This window comes from Hyla sarda, chromosome 6, assembly GCF_029499605.1.
Source record: "Hyla sarda isolate aHylSar1 chromosome 6, aHylSar1.hap1, whole genome shotgun sequence".
Lineage (NCBI taxonomy): Eukaryota > Metazoa > Chordata > Amphibia > Anura > Hylidae > Hyla > Hyla sarda.
Window position 1 is genome coordinate 45,574,958 of NC_079194.1, and position 24,557 is coordinate 45,599,514.

Here is a 24,557-nt window from a genome sequence, read left to right on the forward strand (position 1 = left end):
CCTGCCGCGCAAAAACAGCATTCGGAGCATTTACTTCCGAACGCTGGCCAGTGGAGTACCCCTTTAAGTGACGTTGAACATGATATGGCTGGTGGTGCCAGAAGGGCTGGTCTGATTTTCAGAAACTGCTGATCTACTGGGATTTCCATGCACAACCATCTTTAGGGTTCACAGAGAATGGTCTGAAACAGAGAAGAAAATGTCCAATGAGTGGCAGTTGTGTGGACAAAAATGCCTTGTTGAGGTCAAAGGAGAATGGGCAGACTGGTTAAACATGACAGAAAGGCCACAGTAACTCAAATAACCCCTGGTTACAACCAAGGTATGCATAATATCATCCCTGAATGCACAACACGATAACCCTTAAAGATGGGCTACAGCAACAGAAGACCATGCTGGGGGCCACTCCTGTCAGCTAAGAACAGGAAACTGAGGCTACAATTCTCACAGGCTTAAAGGGGTACTCTGCTGCCCCCTCCCTAAACTTGCATTGAGGGGGCGGGGTGTGGTGTCATGAGGGGGCGGGGCTATGATGTCACGGTCTCCGGGCGCCGCCTCCAGTGTTTGGAACAGTTTGTTCCAAACGCTGAGCAGGGGAGTACCCCTTTAACAAAATTGGACAATAGAGGACTAGAATAAAGTTGTCTGGTTTGATGAACCTCGATTCCAGCTGTGACATTCAGATGGAAGGGTCACAATTTGGGGTAAAAAAAATGAAGGCACGGGTCCTGCCTTATATCGGTAGATCAGGCTGGTGCTTGTGATGTAATGGTGAGGAGGACATTTTCTGCTGATGATACTTCCAGCAGGATAATGCCCCATGTCACATGACATCATCTCATACAGGACAATGAGGTCACATGACATCATCTCATACAGGACAATGAGGTCACATGACATCATCTCATAAAGGACAATGAGATCACTGGGCTCCAATGGCCTCTACAGTCACCAGATTTTTATCCAATAGAATAGAGCACCTGAGAGATGTGGTGGGACGGGAGATTCTTATCTTGGTTGTGCAGCCGACAAATCTGCGGCAACTGTGTGATGTCATCATGTCTATATGGAGGAACTGTGTGATGTCATCATGTCTATATGGAGGAACTGTGTGATGTCATCATGTCTATATGGAGGAACTGTGTGATGTCATCATGTCTATATGGAGGAACTGTGTGATGTCATCATGTCTATATGGAGGAACTGTGTGATGTCATCATGTCCATGTGGAGGAACAGCGTGATGTCATCATGTCTATATGGAGGAACTGTGTGATGTTATCATTAGTGTTGCTCGCGAATATAGCACTATATATTTGCAATTACGAATATTCTTTTTTTTTTCACAGAACACATCACAGTGATCACCCCTCTCTGCTTCCAGCTTGTGTGGTGTAAAGAAGGCTCTAATACTACTGTGTGAGACTGGCGTACGAATTTTCGCATATGCAAATTTTTGCTTATGTTAATTTTCGCATATGCGAAAATAAAACGCGAATATATGACAAAAATTCGTCCATATATTCGCGAAATATCGCGAATTTGAATATGGCCTATGCCGCTCAACACTAGTTATCATGTCCATATGGAGGAACTGTGTGATGTCATTATGTCCATATGGAGCAAAATCTCTAAAGGAATGTTTTCATGACGTTGTAGAAGATATGCCACGAAGCTAGGGGTCCATCCTAGAACTAGCATGGTGTAGCTAATAAAGTAGCAAGTGAATGTACACAGCAAACACAGTGTGAGGAAAAGGAAATCCAGGAAGTTCCACGTCATAAAATGAGCCCTGCTTGTCCTCGGTGCACAGAGCCCTGCTTGTCCTCAGTGCACAGAGCCCTGTTTGTCCTCGGTGCACAGATCCCTGCTAGTCCTCGGTGTACAGAGCCCTGCTTGTCCTCAGTGTACAGAGCCCTGCTTGTTCTCAGTGTACAGAGCCCTGCTTGTTCTCAGTGTACAGAGCCCTCGTTGTCCTCGGTGTACAGAGCCCTGCTTGTCCTCGGTGTACAGAGCCCTGCTTGTCCTCGGTGTACAGAGCCCTGCTTCTCGGTGTACAGAGCCCTGCTTGTCCTCGGTGTACAGGGCCTTGCTTGTCCTCAGTGTACAGAGCCCTGCTTGTCCTCAGTGTACAGAACCCTGCTTGTCCTCAGTGTACAGAGCCCTGCTTGTCCTCAGTGCACAGAGCCCTGCTTGTCCTTGATGTACAGAGCCCTGCTTCTCCTCAGTGTACAGAGCCCTGCTTGTCCTCGGTGTACAGAGCCCTGCTTGTCCTCAGTGTACAGAGCCCTGCTTGTCCTCAGTGCACAGGGCCTTGCTTGTCCTCAGTGTACAGAGCCCTGCTTTTCCTCAGTGTACAGAGCCCTGCTTGTCCTCAGTGTACAGGGCTCTGCTTGTCCTCGGTGCACAGAGCCATGCTTGTCCTCGGTGCACAAAGCCCTGCTTGTCCTCGGTGCACAGAGCCCTGCTTGTCCTCGGTGCACAGAGCCCTGCTTGTCCTCGGTGTACCGAGCCCTGCTTGTCCTCGGTGTACAGAGCCCTGCTTGTCCTCATTGTACAGAGCCCTGCTTGTCCTCAGTGTACAGAGCCCTGCTTGTCCTCGGTGTACAGAGCCCTGCTTGTCCTTTGTGTACAGAGCCCTGCTTGTCCTCGGTGTACAGAGCCCTGCTTGTCCTCGGTGTACAGAGCCCTGCTTGTCCTCGGTGTACAGAGCTCTGCTTCTCCTCGGTGTACAGAGCCCTGCTTGTTCTCGGTGTACAGAGCCCTGCTTGTCCTCGGTGTACAGAGCCCTGCTTGTCCTCAGTGTACAGAGCCCTGCTTGTCCTTGATGTACAGAGCCCTGCTTCTCGGTGTACAGAGCCTTGCTTGTCATCAGTGCACAGAGCCCTTCTTGTCCTCGGTGTACAGAGCCCTGCTTTTCCTCATTGTACAGAGCCCTGCTTGTCCTCAGTGTACAGAGCCCTGCTTGTCCTCAGTGTACAGAGCCCTGCTTGTCCTCGGTGTACAGAGCCCTGCTTGTCCTCGGTGTACAGAGCCCTTTTCGTCCTCAGTGTACAGAGCCCTATTTGCTCTCAGTGCCCAGAGCCATGCTTGTCCTTAGTGCAATGAGCCCTGCTTGTCCTTAGTGTACAGAGCCCTGCTTGTTCTCAGTGTACAGAGCCCTGCTTGTCCGTTTTTGCATTAACGTTTTTTCCTCATTACCTTCTGAAAATCATAACGCTTTCAATTTAGCACATAAAATTCCATATGATGGCTTATTTTTGTGGCAACAATTCTACAAAAAGTGACATTAGTCATTTTACCAAAAAATCCACGGCGAAACAGAAAAAAAATTCATTGTGCGACAAAATTGAAGAAAAAAAGCAATTTTGTAACTTTTGGGGGCTTCCATTTCTACGCAGTGCATTTTTCGGGACAAATCATACCTTATCTTTATTCTGTAGGTCCATATGATTAAAATGATACCCTACTTATATAGGTTTGATGTTGTCGTACTTTTGAAAAAAATCATAACTACGTACAGGAAAATTTCTTCCAACCCCTATAACTTTTTTATTTTTCTGCGTACGGGCAGTTTTTATCGGTACTATTTTTTGCATTGATCAGACTTTTTAATCGCTTTTTATTAATTTATTCATGATATAAAAAGTGACCAAAAATATGCTATTTTGGACTTTGGAATTTTTTTGCGCGCACGCCATTGACCATGCGGTTTAATTAATGATATATTTTTATGGTTCAGACATTTCCGCACGTGGCGATACCACATATGTTTATTTTTATTTACACTTTGTTTTTGTTTTTTATTGGAAAAGGGGGGTTATTCAAACTTTTATTAGGGAAGGGGTTAAATGACCTTTATTAACTTTTTTTTTTTGCAGTGTTATAGCTCCCATAGGGGGCTATAACACTGCACACACTGATCTTTTACACTGATCCCTGCAAAGCCACAGCTTTGCATGGATAAGCGTTATAGGGGCTCGATTGCTCAAGCCTGTAGCTCAGGCTTGGAGGAATAAAATGCTGATCAGACGCGACGGAGCAAGGTAAGGGGACCTCCACTCACGTCCTAGCTGATTGGGACATTGCGATTTTATTGTGATAGTCCCGATCAGCCCGACTGAGCTGCCGGGAAGCTTTTACTTTAATTTTAGACGCGGCGATCAACTTTGATCGCCACATCTAAAGGGTTAATAGCGCGCGGCACAACGATCGGTGCTGCACGCTATTAGCCCAGGGTCCCGGCTATGATTAGCCACCGGGACCGACCTGGTATTACCCGTGACCCCGTTTTGAATACTGGGCATATGGCGTACAGTTACGCCCTACGTCCTTAAGGAGTTAAAGGGGTACTCCGGTGGAAAACATTTTTTTTTTTTTTTAAATCAACTGGTGCCAAAAAGTTAAACAGATTTGTAAGTTACTTCTGGAAAAAAAAAATCTTAATCCTTCCGGTACTTATTAGCTGCTGAATACGACAGAGGAAATTCTTTTCTTTTTGGATTTCTTTTTTGTCTGTCCACAGTGTTCTCTGTTGACACCTCTGTCCATTTTAGGAACTGTCCAGAGCAGCATATGTTTGCTATGGGGATTTTCTCCTGCTCTGGACAGTTCCTGACATGTACAGAGGTGTCAGCAGAGAACACTAAAGAAAATAATTTCCTCTGTAGTATACAGGAAGGATTAAGATTTTTTAATAGAAGTAATTTACATATCTATTTAACTTTCTGGCACCAGTTACTTCTGGCTGAAGTAATTAATCGCTCCTTGCACTTCCAGGTGGGGCTTATTGGGAACAGGTGGGGGCATGTGTATATAACTCCCCCCCTCTCCTACAGGGGCGGAGCACATGTCATTTGTGGAACCCTCCCTTATCTTATTCCTTCAGTATAGGGCATGCCCTCTATAGGCGTGCCCTCATTGCGCGGTTATGGCACAACTCAGACCGCTATGCTAGGGTAAGATCTTGTATAGGTATGTAGGCAATCTTTCCCGTCACTAGTACATGTATGGAGCCTGAGCACAAATAAAGAAAGGACTTACACTTCTCCTCCCTTATGGATCCACTTCTGACTTTGGCTCAAAAACTGCAATGGCAGATCTCCAAAAACTGCCAGAAAAAACAAAGTAGAAACTTAGGCTTATGGACTTCTGCATGCTAGACAAGTGATGCCAACTAATACACTTTGTCCTCAGTTGCGACATCAACTGTGGAAAGTTTTAAGCAGGGTTCACTGTATCATCGGACACATATCAACCAACCTAAGTAATGTAAAATTTTGAAAATATTAATTTGAAAATTGTACCAGGAATTTACGGTAATATTTCATGGTTGCCCTGTGTGTGTATATGATGAACAGCACTATTTCTGGACATTATAGAACTTGGATATAGCTTTTTTCTACCTCAATTTTGCTCTGCAGCCCTCATCTCAAAATTCCAGTTCTCCAAGGACAGGTTGGCAATATTCTCTCAACCCCTCTCCATAGTGTAATGCCAGTGTTACGCCGAGCGCTCCGGGTCCCCGTTCCTCCCCGGAGCGCTCGCCTCATCTTCGTTGTTGCAGCGCCCCGGTCGGATCCACTGACCGGGTGCGCTGCGGTCCCGTCTTCAGCCGGGATGCGATTCGCGATGCGGATAGCGCCCGCTCGCGATGCGCACCCCGGCCCCCGTACCTGACTCGCTCTCCCTCGGTCCTGTCCCGGCGCGCGCGGCCCCGCTCCCTAGGGCGCGCGCGCGCCGGGTCTCTGAGATTTAAAGGGCCAGTGCACCAATGATCGGTGCCTGGCCCAATTAGCTTAATTGGCTCCCACCTGTTCCCTGGCTTTATCTAGTCTCCTCCCTTGCACTCCCTTGCCGGATCTTGATGCACTTGTGCCTAGTGAAAGCGTTCCCTTGTCTGTTCCTAGTCCGTGTTCCTGACCTCCTGCCGTTGCCCCTGACTACGATCCTTGCCGCCTGCCCCCGACCTTCTGCTACGTCCGACCTTGCTTCTGCCTACTCCCTTGTACCTCGCCTATCTTCAGCATCTTCAGCAGCCAGAGAGGTGAGCCGTTGCTAGTGGATACGACCTGGTCACTACCGCCGCAGCAAGACCATCCCGCTTTGCGGCGGGCTCTGGTGAAAACCTGTAGTGGCTTAGAACCGGTCCACTAGCGCGGTCCTCGCCATCCCTCTCTGGCACAGAGGATCCACTACCTGCCAGCCGGCATCGTGATAGTAGATCCGGCCATGGATCCCGCTGAAGTTCCTCTGCCAGTTGTCGCTGACCTCACCACGGTGGCCGCCCAGCAAGCCCGACAGATCGCCCTTCTAACCCGTCAGCTGTCGGAAATGTCCACCATTTCGCACCAACTTCAGTCGCAACTTCTCCAGCAATCTTCTCCTCCGCCAGCTCCTGCACCTCCTCCGCAGCGAGTGGCCACTCCTAGCCTCCGCCTGTCCTTGCCGGACAAATTTAATGGGGACTCTAAGTATTGCCGTGGCTTTCTTTCGCAATGTTCCCAGCACTTGGAGATGATGTCGGACCAGTTTCCTACTGAAAGGTCTAAGGTGGCTTTCGTGTTCTGCCTTCTGTCTGGAAAAGCCCTGTCATGGGCTGCACCGCTCTGGGACCGCAATGACCCCGTCACTGCCTCTGTACACTCCTTCTTCTCGGAAATTCGAAGTGTCTTTGAGGAACCTGCCCGAGCTTCTTCAGCCGAGATTGCCCTGCTGAACCTGGCCCAGGGTGTTTCTTCCGTTGGCGAGTACGCCATTCAGTTCCGTGCTCTTGCTTACGAGTTGTCCTGGAATAGTGAGGTTCTCTGCGCGACCTTTAAAAAAGGCCTATCCAGCAACATTAAAGATGTTCTGGCCGCACGAGAGACTCCTGCTGACCTACATGAACTCATTCATCTAGCCACTCGCATTGACATGCGTTCTTCCGGATGGCGTCTGGAGCTCCGCCTGGATATGGACTTTGTTCGCACGAAGCGTTTTTTCTCTCCGGCTCCTCTCTCCTCTGGTCCTCTGCAATCTGTTCCTGTGCTTCCCGCCGCGGAGGCTATGCAAGTTGACCGGTCTTGCTTGACACCTCAAGAGAGGACACGACGCCGCATGGAGAATCTTTGCCTGTACTATGCCGGTACCGAACACTTCCTGAAGGATTGTCCTATCCGTCCTTCCCGCCTGGAAAGACGTACGCTGACTCCGCACAAAGGTGACACAGTTCTTGATGTCAACTCTGCTTCTCCACGCCTTACTGTGCCTGTGCGGATATCTGCCTCTACCTTCTCCTTCTCTACTATGCTCTTCTTGGATTCCGGATCTGCAGGAAAAAATTTTTTGGCCTCTCTCATCAACAGGTTCTACGTTCCTGTGACCAGTCTCGCCAGACCCCTCTACATCTATTGTTTTTACAATAAAAGATTGGACTGTCTCGTACGTTTCCACACAGAACCCCTCCTAATTTGCATCGGACCTCATCACGGAAAAATTGTTTTTTTTTTCCTCAGGTTCTTTGGCCCCAAGAAGAGGGGGAGACCCAAGGGGGGGGGTACTGTTACGCCGAGCGCTCCGGGTCCCCGTTCCTCCCCGGAGCGCTCGCCTCATCTTCGTTGTTGCAGCGCCCCGGTCGGATCCACTGACCGGGTGCGCTGCGGTCCCGTCTTCAGCCGGGATGCGATTCGCGATGCGGATAGCGCCCGCTCGCGATGCGCACCCCGGCCCCCGTACCTGACTCGCTCTCCCTCGGTCCTGTCCCGGCGCGCGCGGCCCCGCTCCCTAGGGCGCGCGCGCGCCGGGTCTCTGAGATTTAAAGGGCCAGTGCACCAATGATTGGTGCCTGGCCCAATTAGCTTAATTGGCTCCCACCTGTTCCCTGGCTTTATCTAGTCTCCTCCCTTGCACTCCCTTGCCGGATCTTGATGCACTTGTGCCTAGTGAAAGCGTTCCCTTGTCTGTTCCTAGTCCGTGTTCCTGACCTCCTGCCGTTGCCCCTGACTACGATCCTTGCCGCCTGCCCCCGACCTTCTGCTACGTCCGACCTTGCTTCTGCCTACTCCCTTGTACCTCGCCTATCTTCAGCATCTTCAGCAGCCAGAGAGGTGAGCCGTTGCTAGTGGATACGACCTGGTCACTACCGCCGCAGCAAGACCATCCCGCTTTGCGGCGGGCTCTGGTGAAAACCTGTAGTGGCTTAGAACCGGTCCACTAGCGCGGTCCTCGCCATCCCTCTCTGGCACAGAGGATCCACTACCTGCCAGCCGGCATCGTGACAGCCAGCAGTTGGAGTCCACCGCCGTGAGGTGTGTACTGCTGCTTACCAGTACCGTGCCGTGCGCGCAGCTCCTCCGCTTTGCTAGAAATGTTACTATGGCCGTCAGCGTCTCCAGACTTGCCTCCCAGCTAGCATATCTTTATGACTTTCGTGCCTAAGTAGGACAATCCTCCGACAAACATAAATAACCTCATTGATAGCATGACAAGGCATGTAAGTACTGATATTTCTGTGTGTGGCGCTCATACTCAATGCTGAATAAATCAAGATGTTTTAAATACTTTCCATTTTTATAGCTTTTACATATCAGTAACATGTCCATCGATCTTGTGATTATCATATTTCTATGACTTCTTTTTCTTGATGCAGCACAGTTTCAAAGTTGAGGAATGTAGATAATGCAGGATCCGCCGTTCACAATACGTGATGGTCACAACTCCACTCCTCCCTGTCCCTGCACAATGACCTCTGTACAGGTCACAGATCTTGCCTAGTACATTCTCCCATAAAAGTCTGTGAGTCAGCGATTCCTATGGTCCATGTGACTGCTTAAAATATCATCATCATTTGACCTTTTTTTCTTTTCTTTGTTTCTGGGGCTCTCTGTGACAGGTGGAAAACTTTTTTTTTTTTAATCAACGGGTGCCAGAAAGTTAAACAGATTTGCAAATTACAGTGTGAATTCGGGTAGAATACAGACATGGTGCACATCTACAATCTTGTATAATGATCTGATTGCTTCTCAGCACAATATCAAAAACTAACAGGTTGTTAGTATACATTTTTGATCAAAAAGTACAAGCCCACTCGCCACGTCAAGGCCACCTATTCAGAGTGGGTCCCTAACGTCCCTAGCATAAAATGGCGCAGCACTGGGCGGCGACCACCACCGCCGCGACTCCAGTGCCCACGGGGGGGGGGAGCGACCCACTGGCAGAGCGGCCCCAATGCCATTCAAACCAGTCTATGGGCTGCACCCGCCCGCAGACACGGCACCACGGCAGCAACGGACGCCGCCCTGCACCACACCAGTGTGAACAAGGTGTAATGGCTCACTTACCATGCTCTCCCAGTCAGACTGGGAGGCTGCTAAGAGTGAAATGGCCCTTGTGTGGCTAATTACTTCTATTAAAAAATCTTAATCCTTCCAGTACTTATCAGCTGCTGTATACTCCACAGGAAGTTCATTTATTTTTGAATTTCTTTTCTGTCTGACCACAGTGCTCTCTGCTGACACCTCTGTCCATGTCAGAAACTGTCCAGTACAGGAGCAAATCTCCATAGCAAACCTATCCTGCTCTGGACAATTCCTCAAACAGACAGAGGTGTCAGCAGAGAGCACTGTGGTCAGACTGGAAAGAACTACACAACTTCCTGTGGAGCATACTGCAGCTGATAAGTACTGGAAGGATTAATATTTTTAAATAAAATAAATTAACAAATCTGTTTAACTTTCTGGCACCAGTTTATTTTGAAAAAATTGTAGACTGGTAGATTGAGGCCTCTTTGCAGTCCATCTACCTGAAGTGTACCCAACATTTTTAAGTTGATATCTTTTTATTTCCAAGGCCATCTGTACAGAAAGATGATCGACATACAGAGCCCTGTATATTAGTCAAGGTGGGGTTGGCAAAGGTGATGGCAAATGAGCAGGGTTGCTTGGTTGTGGCACTTGAACAGATTGTCCCCGCCTCCAAGACACCTGACTGAGAAATAATGTGTATTTAAAGGGGTACTTAAGTGAAAAAAAACTTTATCCAGTACTTATCAGCTGCTGTATAGTACAGAGGAAGTTCATTTATCTTAAAATGTATTTTCTGTCTGACCACAGTGCTCTCTGCTGACACCTCTGTCCATGTCAGGAACTGTCCAGAGCAGGAATAAATCCCCATAGCAAACCTCTCCTGCTCTGGACATCTCCTGACATGGATAGAGTTGTCAGCAGAGAGCACTGTGGTCAGACAGAAAAGAACTTCCTGTGGAGCATACAGCAGCTGATAAGTACTGGAAGGATTATGATTTTTAAATAGAAGTCATTTACAAATTTTTTTAAACTTTCTGGCACCAGTTGATAAAGTACCCCTTTGAGTAGAATACCACCTGGGGCGCCATTGAGTCATATATCTAAATGGTAGACAGACCTAGGAAAGACCTTTGCTATTTCTGAATAGTCCAAGAAGATAATGAAGACCAACACCAAGATTTCTATTAGTATGGCTCTTGTGGAAGCTGGATGAAAAGTGGTGTTACACTGGTACTTAGTGCCAGATAGGCTATCAAAGATGTTTCCATCAGTTTGGCTGCTCTGCTTCCGTCGGTGTGATAGTAGGGGCACGATCCTTCATATTTTGTGGGAATGTCCTCATGTCTGCAGGTTCTGGATCCGAATTTATCACATTATATATTTGGTGACAGGTGTTAATTTGAATAAGTACCGTATATACTCGAGTATAAGCCGAGTTTTTCGGCACGATTTTTCGTGATGAAAACGATCCCCTCGGCTTATACTCGAGTGAACTCTCCGCCTGTCAATCTCTTCATCAGTGGTCTTCAACCTGCGGACCTCCAGATGTTGCAAAACTACAACTCCCAGCATGCCCGGACAGCCATCGGCTGTCCGAGCATGCTGGGAGTTGTAGTTTTGAAACCTCTGGAGGTCCGCAGGTTGAAGACCACTGCAGTCTTCATCATCATCCATCCCCCATTAGTTTTCTACTCACCTCCCCTTGGTGGGAAGTTAGGGTGAACTGGTCGGGGCCATCTATGCTGCAGGGACCATCCGGTGGGGAGGGTTAGTCGTTCCGGGCTGTCCTTTTTCTGGGCATGCTGGGAGTTGTAGTTTTGCAACATCTGGAGGTCCGCAGGTTGAAGACCACTGATGAAGGGTTTGACAGGCGGTGATGATGAAGGGGAGGGGGATGATAACAGAGGTCTGGATGATGGCGAAGGCTGCAATGGTCTTCAACCTGCGGACCTCAAGAGGTTTCAAAACTACAACTCCCAGCATGCCCGGACAGCCGATGGCTGTCCGGGCATGCTGGGAGTTGTAGTTTTGCAACATCTGGAGGTCCGCAGGTTGAAGACCACTGATGAAGGGATTGACAGGCGGTGATGATGAAGGGGGGGATGATGACGGGGGTCTGGATGATGACAGGGGGGGATGATGTATTTCCCACCCTAGGCTTATAGTCGAGTCAATAACTTTTCCTTTTTTTGGGGTGAAATTAGGGGCCTCGGCTTATATTCGGGTCGGCTTATACTCGAGTATATACGGTACCCTGAAAAAAACAACAATAATAATAATAATCCATTTCCCACTCTGTTTTAAAACTGATGACATTGGAAGGTGTTGACTTGTTTCTGATCTATGGTACCAGGATTGCTGAGAAATTCAAACTGAAATCTGAAAATGTTTATAAGACTCTTGGAAAACGAATTAATTTTTTTTCTCATAAATTGAAACCAAGAAAAGAATAAAACGTAATAAAGGTAAAGGGTAAAAACATAAAAAGCTAAATAATTGGAACGTTGTGAGAACAAAAAGAGATGCTTATATGTTGTTTTGGATTGTACACACACCCTATGTGGTCCACTAAAGGGAGCTCCGCCACTCTGTCAAGAGGACGGGAAAACAATTCTGCATGTTCTATTTTTTCTCCACTCCTGTAAAACACCAGCTACCTGGTGGACCTCATTTAAGTCAAGGAATCCGTCAGGACCTGGTGCCAGTTTTTCCCCAACCCATTAAGGGTCTATACGGTGCAAAAAACAAAGCAAAAAATTAAACGGACGCTGAATGGGTTGAAGGCCCGGAGCATAATGGAAGTGTGAACCTAGCCTTACCTGGATCAGGATATATATATATATATATATATATATATATATATATATATATATAAATCAAATAAACAGTGGCACACCAAGTGTCAAAAAAGAAAGGTGGTTTATTCAAAAAAACGTTAGACAACGTTTCAGCTGGCTCACCCAGCCATTTTCAAGCCTGGCTTAAAAATGGCTGGGTGAGCCAGCTGAAACATTGCCTAACACGTTTTTTTGAATAAACCACCTTTCTTTTTTGACACTTGCTGTGCCACTGTTTATTTGATTTTTATATTTTGGAGGGGGCCCCAACCTGGACCTGACACAGTAGGCACCTGTGCACCTTTTTACCCTTGGGTGCTGCTTTCCTGCTATATACATATATATATATATATATATATATATATATATATATATATATACATAGTCGAGTAGTTAGGAGTAGCCGTATTAGTCCAGTGATGCAAAATGCAAAATCATCGGTAGTTGCAGTATCTTGTAATACCTTTTTTATTGGACTAACAAGATTTTGTGGATACAAGCTTTCAGGTTTCCTCCCTTTATCAAGTCATAAGCATTTCTGAGCTCACAAGGAGAAAACACACGTTCTATCTCACAAAATATGCAGGGGTTGAAACAACATATGTGGAGAATGGACATTAAGTTGAGCCATAAATTGTATAGCTATAGGACGATAGACTACAGATAAGGATGAGGGGGGGGGGGGGGGGCTGGAGAGCAGAGGTGAGAATGGTGGTTACGCTGGACAGAGGAGAAAGGACAATTTTACTACAGAACCATAGACTGAAGATAAGACTAGACAGGGGAGGGGGAGCAGGGGTGTGATGGTGTTAGAGCAGGGAGAGGGAAGACAGTTTAGCAAAGGTTATAGGAAATTTTGATAATGGGATAATGATGATATCTTCATTGTTTGGACTGAAGGAGAGGATAAACTCAAACAATTTCATGATGCCTTCAATACATTTAATCCATCCATCAAACTCAAAATGGACTTCTCTACAGAAAGTGTAAACTTTCTGGACACCACTGTAACTATAAACAAGGACACAATACAGACATCTGTATACAGAAAACCCACAGACCGATCCAGCTATCTATACAATTCAAGTTCCCATCTGTCGCACACCAAGAAAGGCATCATATAGAGCCAAGCCATCAGGTATCACCGCATCTGCTCCAGCCCTGATGACAGAGACACACATCTACAAATGCTAGCTGAGAAATTCAAACAAAAAGGTTACAAACCAAGGACCATCCATAAGAAAATCCACTCTGCTCTTCAAACACCACGTGAACACCTGCTGCAATACAGAGAGAAACAAACCTCATCACGCGTACCACTGGTAACCACATACAATCCCACCCTTGAGGAAATACGCAAAATCATCAAGGACCTGCAGCCAATACTAGCAGAAGATAAGGTGTTAAAGCAAATCTTTCCTGAACCACCCATCTTGGCCTTCAGACAACCACCCAACTTAAAACAAAAGCTGGTCAATAGGAAACTACCCACAGACACATCAGATACAGACAATGGGACCAAACCCTGCGGCAAACCGCGCTGTAAACTCTGTCAACACATCTGCACAAATTCTGAGGCCTCCCACAACAACATGACATACAACATCAAGGGACAATACTCCTGCACCACAGAGAATGTAGTCTACATGATACAATGCACCAAGTGTCCCCTGGGATGTTACATTGGTGAGACTAGTCAGCCACTCAATAAAAGGATGAACCTCCACAGATCGTCCATCAACAACCATAGAGAAAAGGACTATTGCACGCCAGTTGGACACCATTTCACCCAAACAGGTCACTCCCTACAGGACCTCAAAATCAAGATCCTGAAAGGAAACTTCAAGAACACCCAGGAAAGAAAGACATTTGAAGCCAAAATGATAGTTTTTTTATAACTCCAAGAACAGAGGACTTAATGTGGATTTAAGCTTCTTATCCCATTATCAAAATTTCCTATAACCTTTGCTAAACTGTCTTCCCTCTCCCTGCTCTAACACCATTACACCCCTGCTCCCCCTCCCCTGTCTAGTCTTATCTTCAGTCTATGGTTCTGTAGTAAAATTGTCCTTTCTCCTCTGTCCAGCGTAACCACCATTCTCACCTCTGCTCTCCAGCCCCCCCCCCCCATCCTTATCTGTATCTATCGTCCTATAGCTATACAATTTATGGGCCAACTTAATGTCCATTCTCCACATATGTTGTTTTAACCCCTGCATATTTTGTGAGATAGAACGTGTGTTTTCTCCTTGTGAGCTCAGAAATGCTTATGACTTGATAAAGGGAGGAATCCCGAAAGCTTCTCTACAAAATCTTGTTAGTCCAATAAAAAAGTATTACAAGATACTGCAACTACCCATGATTTTGCATTTTATATATACATATATATAGTTATTTATTCACTTTAATATTTGAAGCCTGTAATGAGTGTAGTTTATAAGCTAGTATGCAGGGATACAATAAAGTACTTGATAATCATTGGGTGCAGCTGTAAATTGACCAATGAGAAAACATTTCCTTTTCCCGGTATACTCTTCCCTTCCACATTATCTCAATGTAATGAGAATAGCTGAGATACTAATAGTAGGCGCCACTGGGAGCGGACATTATTACTTTTATAAACACATATTATAGACCATAATTATCTGCTATTGTTAAAGGTGAAATATGGCGTTAATAAAATAAACATGAATAAAACATGAACTATAGTGGATGAGGGAATGTATACAGGATATCACAATGGAGGGAAGACAACACTCTAACCAGGTAAATGTGGAGGCATTTCGAGCTCTCCAGACACAATGTGTTACACAATCTGTAGCCATACAGCGATTCTTCACAGACTAAGTAAACCTAACATTTCCTTGTCCATCAGGTGAAGTGTTGCATGAGAAGCTTTAGACATGAGTGTCCTGGTTTCTGCTGGACATGTCCAGGCAACTGTTCTGCAGAATGGTGGCTATTTCCAGGGCGACCAGCTAAACAATGATTAAATTGCATTAAGTCTAATTGTTTCCTGTCACTCACACATTTTAGGCGTCCTTTGTCACCCTCATCTCATTTTACAGTCCCTGTAATATTACTAAGGAATAATCAAGCTGTTGTGTTACTTTAACCAAGACTTTGCTATCTCAGTCATCTATAATGGTAAAAGAATAGTATGCGGCAAACATAACATTTTTGATCCAGCTCTGCATAAAACTCGTAGTTTAGTAGAACTCTTTAAAACGACATCTTAGGACAGACAACATACCACCGTGCCATACAGTGTTCAGCCCAGTTGGACGCGTTTTGAGCGCATGTGCTAGAAACATGTCCAACTGGGCTACACACTGTATGGCATGGTGGAGCGTTGTCTGTCCTAAGATGTTGTTTTAAAGGGGTACTCCACCCCTAGACATCTTATCCCTATCCAAAGGATAGGGGATAAGATGTCTGATCGCGGGGGTCCCGCCGGTGGGGACCCCCGCAATATAGCATGTGGCACCCACCTGTTACTGCTCCTAAAGCACTGGAGGGTCTGGTTCCCGACCACGGGAACGGAAGATCGTGACGTCACAACTCCACCCCCGTGTGACGGCATCCCTCAATGAAAGTCTATGGGAGGGGGGGTGACGGCTGTCACACCCCCTCCCATAGACTTGCATTGAGGGGGCGGGGCGTGACATCACACGGGGGCGGAGTCGTGACGTCACAATCTTCCGTTCCCGTGGTCGGGAGCCAGACCCTCCAGTGCTTTAGGAGCAGTAACAGGTGGGTGCTGCATGCTATATTGCGGGGGTCCCCACCGGTGGGACCCCCGCGATCAGACATCTTATCCCAACTTTGGATAGGGGATAAGATGTCTAGGGGTGGAGTACCCCTTTAAAGAGTGCTGGCCTAAAGGTGACCCCTGGCCGCCACTCACTTACAACTGTAAATTATGCGCCAACTTATTTATTGAGTTCAAACAAAAAAGTGCACATTCAGAACATATAAATGCTTGAAAAACTTCTCATATTGGCTGAAGCTAGCTATTAGTGTTGCTCACGAATATTCGCAATTCGAATATAATTCGCGAATATCGCATATTCGCGAATTCGCGAATTTCGCGAATATAGCGCTATATATTCGTAATTACGAATATTCGTTTTTATTTTTTTTTTATTTTTTTTTTCTTCACAGTACACATCACAGTGATCACCCCTCTCTGCTTCCAGCTTGTGTGGTGTAAAGAAGGTTATAATACTACTGTGGTGAGACTGGCGTGCAAAAATTGCTAATTGCTAATGCTAATTTTCGTATATGCGAATTTTCGTGTATGTTAATTTTGTATATGCTAATTTTCGCATACGTTGATTTTCGCATACGCGAATCTTTCGCATATGCGAAAATAAAACGGGAATATAACGACTATGCGAATATTCGCGAATATATGACGAATATTCGTCCATATATTCGCGAATATTCGCGAATTCGAATATGGCCTATGCCGCTCAACACTACTAGCTATACCCATAAGATTAAAGCCAATCGAAGTTGCCAATTTCAGTGGGATTGGCCAACTATAATATGGGGCCTGCTAACTCTCCTCAGATGGTGGATGATGGAGGAGCAGTCAACAGAATTTCTAACCGTTTCAGGCACTATCGGATCCATGTGACTTTGTGATCTAATAATGGGGTTATCTCATAATAAAGTTAAAGGGTTACTACTGTGGAAAACAATTTTTTTTTTTAATCAACTGGTGCCAGAAAGTTAAACAGATTTGCAAATTAATTCTATTAAAAAAAATCTTGATCCTTCCAGTACTTATCAGCTGCTGTATGCTCCACAGGAAGTTCTTTTCATTTTGAATTTCTTTTCTGTCTGACCACAGTGCTCTCTGCTGACACCTCTGTCCATGTCAGGAACTGTCCAGAGCAGGATCAAATCCCTATAGAAAACCTCTCCTGCTCTTGACAGTTCCTGACATGGACAGAGGTGTCAGCAGAGAGCACTGTGGTCAGACAGAAAAGAACTCCAGAAAGAAATACAACTTCCTCTGGAGCATACAGCAGCTGATCAGTACTGGAAGGATTAAGATTTTTAAATAGAAGTAATTTACAAGTCTGTTTAACTTTATGACACCAATTGATTTTAAATAATTTTTTTCCACTGGAGTGCCCCTTTAACCGCAATGTTTATGATTTATTACAGTATATGGACATGATAGAGGGGGTGCCTTGCTTCAACTACCCTCTTTCATCCAGATTAGAGATCCACTCTGTTTAAGCAGCTTCTGTTGGGAAGAAGTTGAGTCCTCCTCGTATCACATGGATGCCCTTTAGTGTGAATGTCTGCTTCACAATAACACGTGCTCATAGCAGCTGATAAAGGACTCGCTCGTTGCAACTTCCTCCAGCAAAATCAACTATGGTGCAAAACTTGCCCCGAAGGCCGCATTCTAAAAGGGACTGCCTCAGGTGAACTTCTTTATGTGATGTTAGGGTGTAATTTGCTAATGCCTTGACATTACTGTATGTATTGAGTATATTGAACATAATGTTTGGTTAAATAAATAAAGCGTAATTGAAAAACTATTTATGGGTCTCAAATGTGAAATAAAATAGAAAAAGGCATGCTAAGAGTTGTAGTTTTGCAACATCTGGAGGGCCACAGTTTTGAGACCACTGTGCAGTGGTATCCAATCTGTGCTCTTATGGATGTTGCAAAACTACAATTTTGAGCATGTCAAGGGGTATAGTGAGCCTTAACACCCCACAGGTGTTTGAAGAATTTTCATTGAATATAAAAAAAAATTATTTTCTCACTAAAATGCTGGTGTCATCCCAAATTTTTCATTTTCATTAGGGGTAATAGGAAAAAATCCCCCGAGAATTTGTAACCCCATTTCTATATAAATCCCCCATATTTGGATGTAAAGTGCTCTGCAGGCGAACTACAATGCTCAGAAGAGAAAGAGCGCCATTGGGATTTTGGAGAGAGAATGTGTTTGGAATTGAAGGCCATGTGCGTTTACAAAGCCCCCATGGGGCCAGAACAATGGACCCCCCCCCACATGTGACCCCATTTTGTAAACTACACCCCTCACTTAATGTAATAAGGAGTACAGTGAGCATTTACACCCCACAGGTGTCTGGAACAGTGGTCCGTGCAATTTTATTTTTCATTTGCACAACCCACTGTTCCAAAAGTCACATGTGGGGGGGTCCATTGTTCTGGCACCACGGGCGGCTTTGTAAATGCACATGGCCCCCGACTTCCATTCCAAACAAATTCTCTCTCCAAAAGCCCAATGGAGCTCCTCCTCTTCTGAGCACTGTAGTGTGCCAGCAGAGCACTTGATGTCCACATATGGGGTATTTCCATACTCAGAAGAAATAGGGTTACAAATTTTGGGGGGCATTTTAGTGACATTTTGTTTTTTATTTACAAATCCAACTGTCAAGAAAAGTCGTCAAACAGCTGTGGGATGTTAAGGCTCACTGTACCCCTTGTTATGTGCCTTGAGGGGTTTAGTTTTCAAAATAGTTTGCCATGTGTTTTTTTTTATTTATTTTTTGCTGTTCTGGCTCCATAGGGGCTTCCTAAATGCGACATGCACCCCAAAAAACATTTCCGCTAAATTTGCTTTCAAAAAGCTCTCTTCTGAGCATTGTAGTGCGCTCACATAGTAATTTACGTAAACACGAGGGGGAATTCCATACTCAGAAGAAATGGGGTTACAAATTTTGGGGGGCATTTTCTCCTATTACCTCTTGTAAAAATAGAAAGTTTGGGGAAAAAACTTCATTTTAGTGAAAGAAAAAAAATTTAATTTACACATTTGACATCAAACACCTGTGGGGTGTTAAGCCTCACTGTACCCCTTGTTACGCTCCTTGAGGGGTGTAGTTTCCAAAATGATATGCCATGTGTTTTTTTTTTTTTTTTTTTGCGGTTATGGAACCATAGGGGCTTCCTAAAAGCGACATGCCCCCCAAAAACCATGTCAGCAAAATTCACTCTCCAAAATCCCATTGTCGCTCCTTCCCTTCTGAGCCCTCTACTGCGCCCGCCGAACACTTGACATACACATATGAGGTATTTCCTTACTCGAGAGAAATTGGGTTACACATTTCGGGGGGCATTTTCTCCTTTTACCCCTTGTAAAAATTCAAAAACTGGGTCTACAAGAACATGTTAGTGTAAAAAATGTTGATTTAGAACTTTCTCCTTCACATTGCTGCTATTCCTGTGAAACACCTAAAGGGTTAACAAACATTCTGAATGTCATTTTGAATACTTTGAGGGGTGCAGTTTTTATAATGGGGTAATTTATGGGGTATTTCTAATATGAAGACTCCTTAAATCCATTTCAAAACTGAACTGGTCCCTGAAAAATTCCGATTTTGAAAATGTTGTGAAAAATTGCTGCTGAACTTTGAAGCTCTCTGATGTCTTCCAAAAGTAAAAACATGTCAACTTTATGATGCAAACATAAATTATACATATTGTATATGTGAATCAATATATCATTTATTTGGTATGTCTATTTTCCTCACAAGCAGAGAGCTTCAAAGTTAGAAAAATGCTAAGTTTTAAAATTTTTCATGAAATGTTGTAATTTTTCACCAAGAAATGATGCAAGTATCGACAAAAATTTACCACTATGATAAAGTAGAATATGTCAAGAAAAAACAGTTTCTAAATCAAATTCATAAGTAAAAGCATCCCAGAGTTATTAAAGGGGTACTCTGGTGAAAACCTTTTTTCTTTTAAATCAACTGGTGGCAGAAAGTTAACCCCTTAAGCACTTTCGTTTTTTCCTCCTTACCTTTTAAAAATCATAACCCTCTCAATTTTCCACCTAAACATCCATATTATGGCTTATTTTTTGCGACACCAATTCTACTTTCCAGTGACATTAGTCATTTTACCCAAAAATGCACGGCGAAACAGAAAAAAAAATCATTGTGCAACAAAATAGAAGAAAAAACGCCATTTTGTAACTTTTGGAGGCTTCCGTTTCTACGCAGTGCATATTTCGGTAAAAATGACACCTTATCATTATTCTGTAGGTCCATACGGTTAAAATGATACCCTACTTATATAGGTTTGATTTTGTCGCACTTCTGGAAAAAATCATAACTACATGCAGGAAAATTTATACGTTTAAAAATGTCATCTTCTGACCCCTATAACTTTTTTATTTTTCCACGCACAGGGCAGAATGAGGGCTAATTTTTTGCGCTGTGATCTGAAGTTTTTAACGGTATGATTTTTGTTTTGATCGGACTTTTTGATCACTTTTTATTCATTTTTTAATGGTATAAAAAGTGACCAAAATACGCTTTTTTGGACTTTGGAATTTTTTTGCGCGTACGCCATTGACCGTGTGGTTTAATTAATGATATATTTTTATAGTTCGGACATTTACGCACGCGGCGATACCACATATGTTTATTTATTTTTTTATTTACACTGTTTTATTTTTTTTATGGAAAAAGGGGGGTGATTCAAACTTTTATTAGGGAAGGGGTTAAATGACCTTTATTAACACTTTTTTTGTAACTTTTTTTTTGCAGTGTTATAGGTCCCATAGGGACCTATAACACTGCACACACTGATCTCTCATCCTGATCACAGGCGTGTATTAACACGCCTGTGATCAGCATTATCGGCGCTTGACTGCTCCTGCCTGGATCTCAGGCACGGAGCAGTCATTCGTCGATCGGACCCCGAGGAGGCAGGTAAGGGCCCTCCCGGTGTCCTGTAAGCTGTTCGGGATGCCGCGATTTCACCGCGGCGGTCCCGAACAGCCTGACTGACTAGCCGGGATACTTTCACTTTCGCTTTAGAAGCGGCGGTCAACTTTGACCGCCGCTCCTAAAGGGTTAATACCGCACATTGCCGCGATCGGCGATGTGTGGTATTAGCCATGGGTCTCGGCCGTTGATGAGCGCCGGGACCGACGCGATGTGATGCGGGGTCGCAGCGCGACCCGACTTCAAATCGCGGGAGCCGGCGCAGGACGTAAATATACGTCCTGCGTCGTTAAGGGGTTAAACATATTTCAAATTACTTCTATTAAAAAATCTTAATCCTTCCTGTACTTATTAGCTGCTGAATACTACATAGGAAATTCTTTTCTTTTTGGAATGCTCTCTGATGACATCACGACCACAGTTCTCTCTGCTGACGTTATTATAATAATAAGAACGCTTTATTTATTGTTGTCCTTAGTATGCTTTGAACCCAAGTCCCCAGCACTGCAAGGCAGCAGTGCTAACCACTGAGCCACCATGCTGCCCTTAGCATACATCTGCTATGCATGGTTGCTAAAAAGACAGAGACGTCAGCAGAGAGCACTTTGTTCGTGATGTCATCAGTGTTCCAAAAAGAAAGGAATTTCCTCTGTAGCATTCAGCAGCTAATAAGTACTGGAAGGATTAAGATTTTTTAATAGAAGTAATTTACAAATATGTTTAACTTTCTGCCACCAGTTGATTTTAAAGAAAAAAGGTTTTTATCGGAGTACCCCTTTAATGCTTAACCCCTTAAGGACGCAGGACGTAAATGTACGTCCTGGTGCGGTGGTACTTAACGCACCAGGACGTACATTTACATCCTGTGCATAACCGCGGGCATCGGAGCGATGCCCATGTCATGCACGGCTGATCCCGGCTGCTGATCGCAGCCAGGGACCCGCCGGCAATGGCTGACGCCCGCCATTAACCCCTCAGGTGCCGGGATCAATACAGATCCCGGCATCTGCGGCAGTGCGCGATTTGAATGAATGATCGGATCGCCCGCAGCGCTGCTGCGGGGATCCGATCATTCAGAACGCCGCACGGAGGTCCCCTCACCTTCCTCTGTCCAGCTCCCGGCGTCTCCTGCTCTGGTCTGAGATCCCTATGGGGACTATTCAAGTGGGTAAAAAAATGTAAAAGTAAAAAAAAAGTGAAAAATCCCCTCCCCCAATAAAAAAGTAAAACGTCCGTTTTTTCCTATTTTACCCCCAAAAAGCGTAAAAATTTAATTTTATAGACATATTTGGTATCGCCGCGTGCGTTAATGTCCGAACTATTAAAATAAAATGTTAATGATCCCGTACGGTGAACGGCGTGAACGAAAAAAAAATCCAAAATTGCTACTTATTTAATACATTTTATTTAAAAAAAAATAATAAAAAATTTATTAAAAGTTTTTTATATGCAAATGTGGCATCAAAAAAAAGTACAGATCATGGCGCAAAAAATGAGCCCCCATACCGCCGCTTATACGGAAAAATAAACAAATTTGTGGTATCTTGCATCCTTTCTTGGTGAAAAATCCCAAAATTTGATGAAAAATGTGAAAATTTTGCATTTTTCTAACTTTGAAGCATTCTGCTTGTAAGGAAAATGGATATTACGAATACATTTTTTTTGGGTTCACATATACAATATGTCCACTTTATATTTGCATCATAAAATTGATGAGTTTTTACTTTTGGAAGACATCAGAGGGCTTCAACGGTCAGCAGCAATTTTCCGATTTTTCACAAAATTTTCAAACTCAGTATTTTTCAGGGACCAGTTCAGGTTTGAAGTGGATTTGAAGGGTCTTCATATTAGAAATACCCCATAAATGACCCCATTATAAAAACTACACCCCCCAAAGTATTCAAAACGACATTCAGTAAGTGTTTTAACCCTTTAGGTGTTTCACAGGAATAGCAGCAAAGTGAAGGAGAAAATTCACAATCTTAATTTTTTACACTCGCTTGTTCTTGTAAACCCAATTTTTTACTTGTATTTGTAGCCCAATTTCTCTCGAGTAAGGACATACCTCATATGTCTATGTAAAGTGTTTGGCGGGCGCAGTAGAGGGCTCAGAATGGAAGGAGCGACAAGGGGATTTTGGACAGTACGTTTTTCTGAAATTGTTTTTGGGGGGCATGTTGCATTTAGGAAGCCCTTATGGTGCCAGAACAGCAAAAAGAAAAAACACATGGCATACCATTTTGGAAACTAGACCCCTCGGGGAATGTAACATGGGATAAAGTGAGCCTTAATACCCCACAGGTGTTTCACGACTTTTGCAAATGTAAAAAAAAAAAAATAATTTTTACCTAAAATGCTTGTTTTCCCAAAAATGTTTAATTTTTAAAAAGGGTAATAGCAGAAAATACCCCTAAAAATTTGAATCCCAATCTCTCCCGATTCAGAAAACACCCCATATGGGGGTGAAAAAGTGCTCTGCTGGCGCACTACAGGTCTCGGAAAAGAAGGAGTCACATTTGGCTTTTTGAAAGCAAATTTTGCTCTGGGGGCATGCCGCATTTAGGAAGCCCCTATGGTGCCAGGACAGCAAAAAAAAAAACACATGGCATACCATTTTGGAAACTAGACCCCTCAGGGAACGTAACAAGGGGTTAAGTGAACCTTTATACCCCACAGGTGTTTCAGGACTTTTGCATATGTAAAAAAAAAAAAAGGGTAAAAGCAGAAAATACCCCCCAAAATTTGTAACACAATTTCTCCCGAGTACGGCGATACCCCATATGTGACCCTTAACTGTTGCCTTGAAATACGACAGGGCTCTAAAGTAAGAGCGCCATGCGCATTTGAGGCCTAAATTAGGGACTTGCATAGGGGTGGACATAGGGGAATTCTATGCCAGTGATTCCCAAAAAGGGTGCCTCCAGCTGTTGCAAAACTCCCAGCATGCCTGGACAGTCAACGGATGTCCGACAATACTGGGAGTTGTTGTTTTGCAACAGCTGGAGGCTCCGTTTTGGAAACAGTGGCATACCAGACGCTTTCATTTTTATTGGGGAGGGGAGGGGGGCTGTGTAGGGGTATGTGTATATGTAGTGTCTTTTACTTTTTATTTTATTTTGTGTTAGTGTAGTGTAGTGTTTTTAGGGTACAGTCGCACGGGCGGGGGTTCACAGTAGTTTCTCGCTGGCAGTTTGAGCTGCAGCAGAAAGTTTGCGGCAGCTCAAACTTGCAGCCAGATACTTACTGTAATCCTCCGCCCATGTGAGTGTACCCTGTACGTTCACATTGGGGGGGGGGGGGGGACATCCAGCTGTTGCATAACTACAACTCCCAGCATGCCGTCGGTGACTGCTGAGAGTTGTAGTTTTGCAACAACTGTAGGCACACTGGTTATGTATCACTGAGTTTGTGACCTAACTCAGTGTTTCACAACCAGTGTGCCTCCAGCTGTTGCAAAACTACAACTCCCAGCATGTACGGTGCATGGTGTACATTGACTGCTGAGAGTTGGAGTTTGCAACAGCTGGAGGCACACCGGTCGTGAAACACTGAGTTAGGTAAAAAAAACCTCTAAGTTTCACAACCAGTGTGCCTTCAGCTGTTGCAAAACTACAACTCTCAGCAGTCACCAACAGCCAACGGGCATGCTGGGAGTTGTAGTTATGCAACCAGCAGATGCACCACTACAACTCCCAGCATGCACTTTAG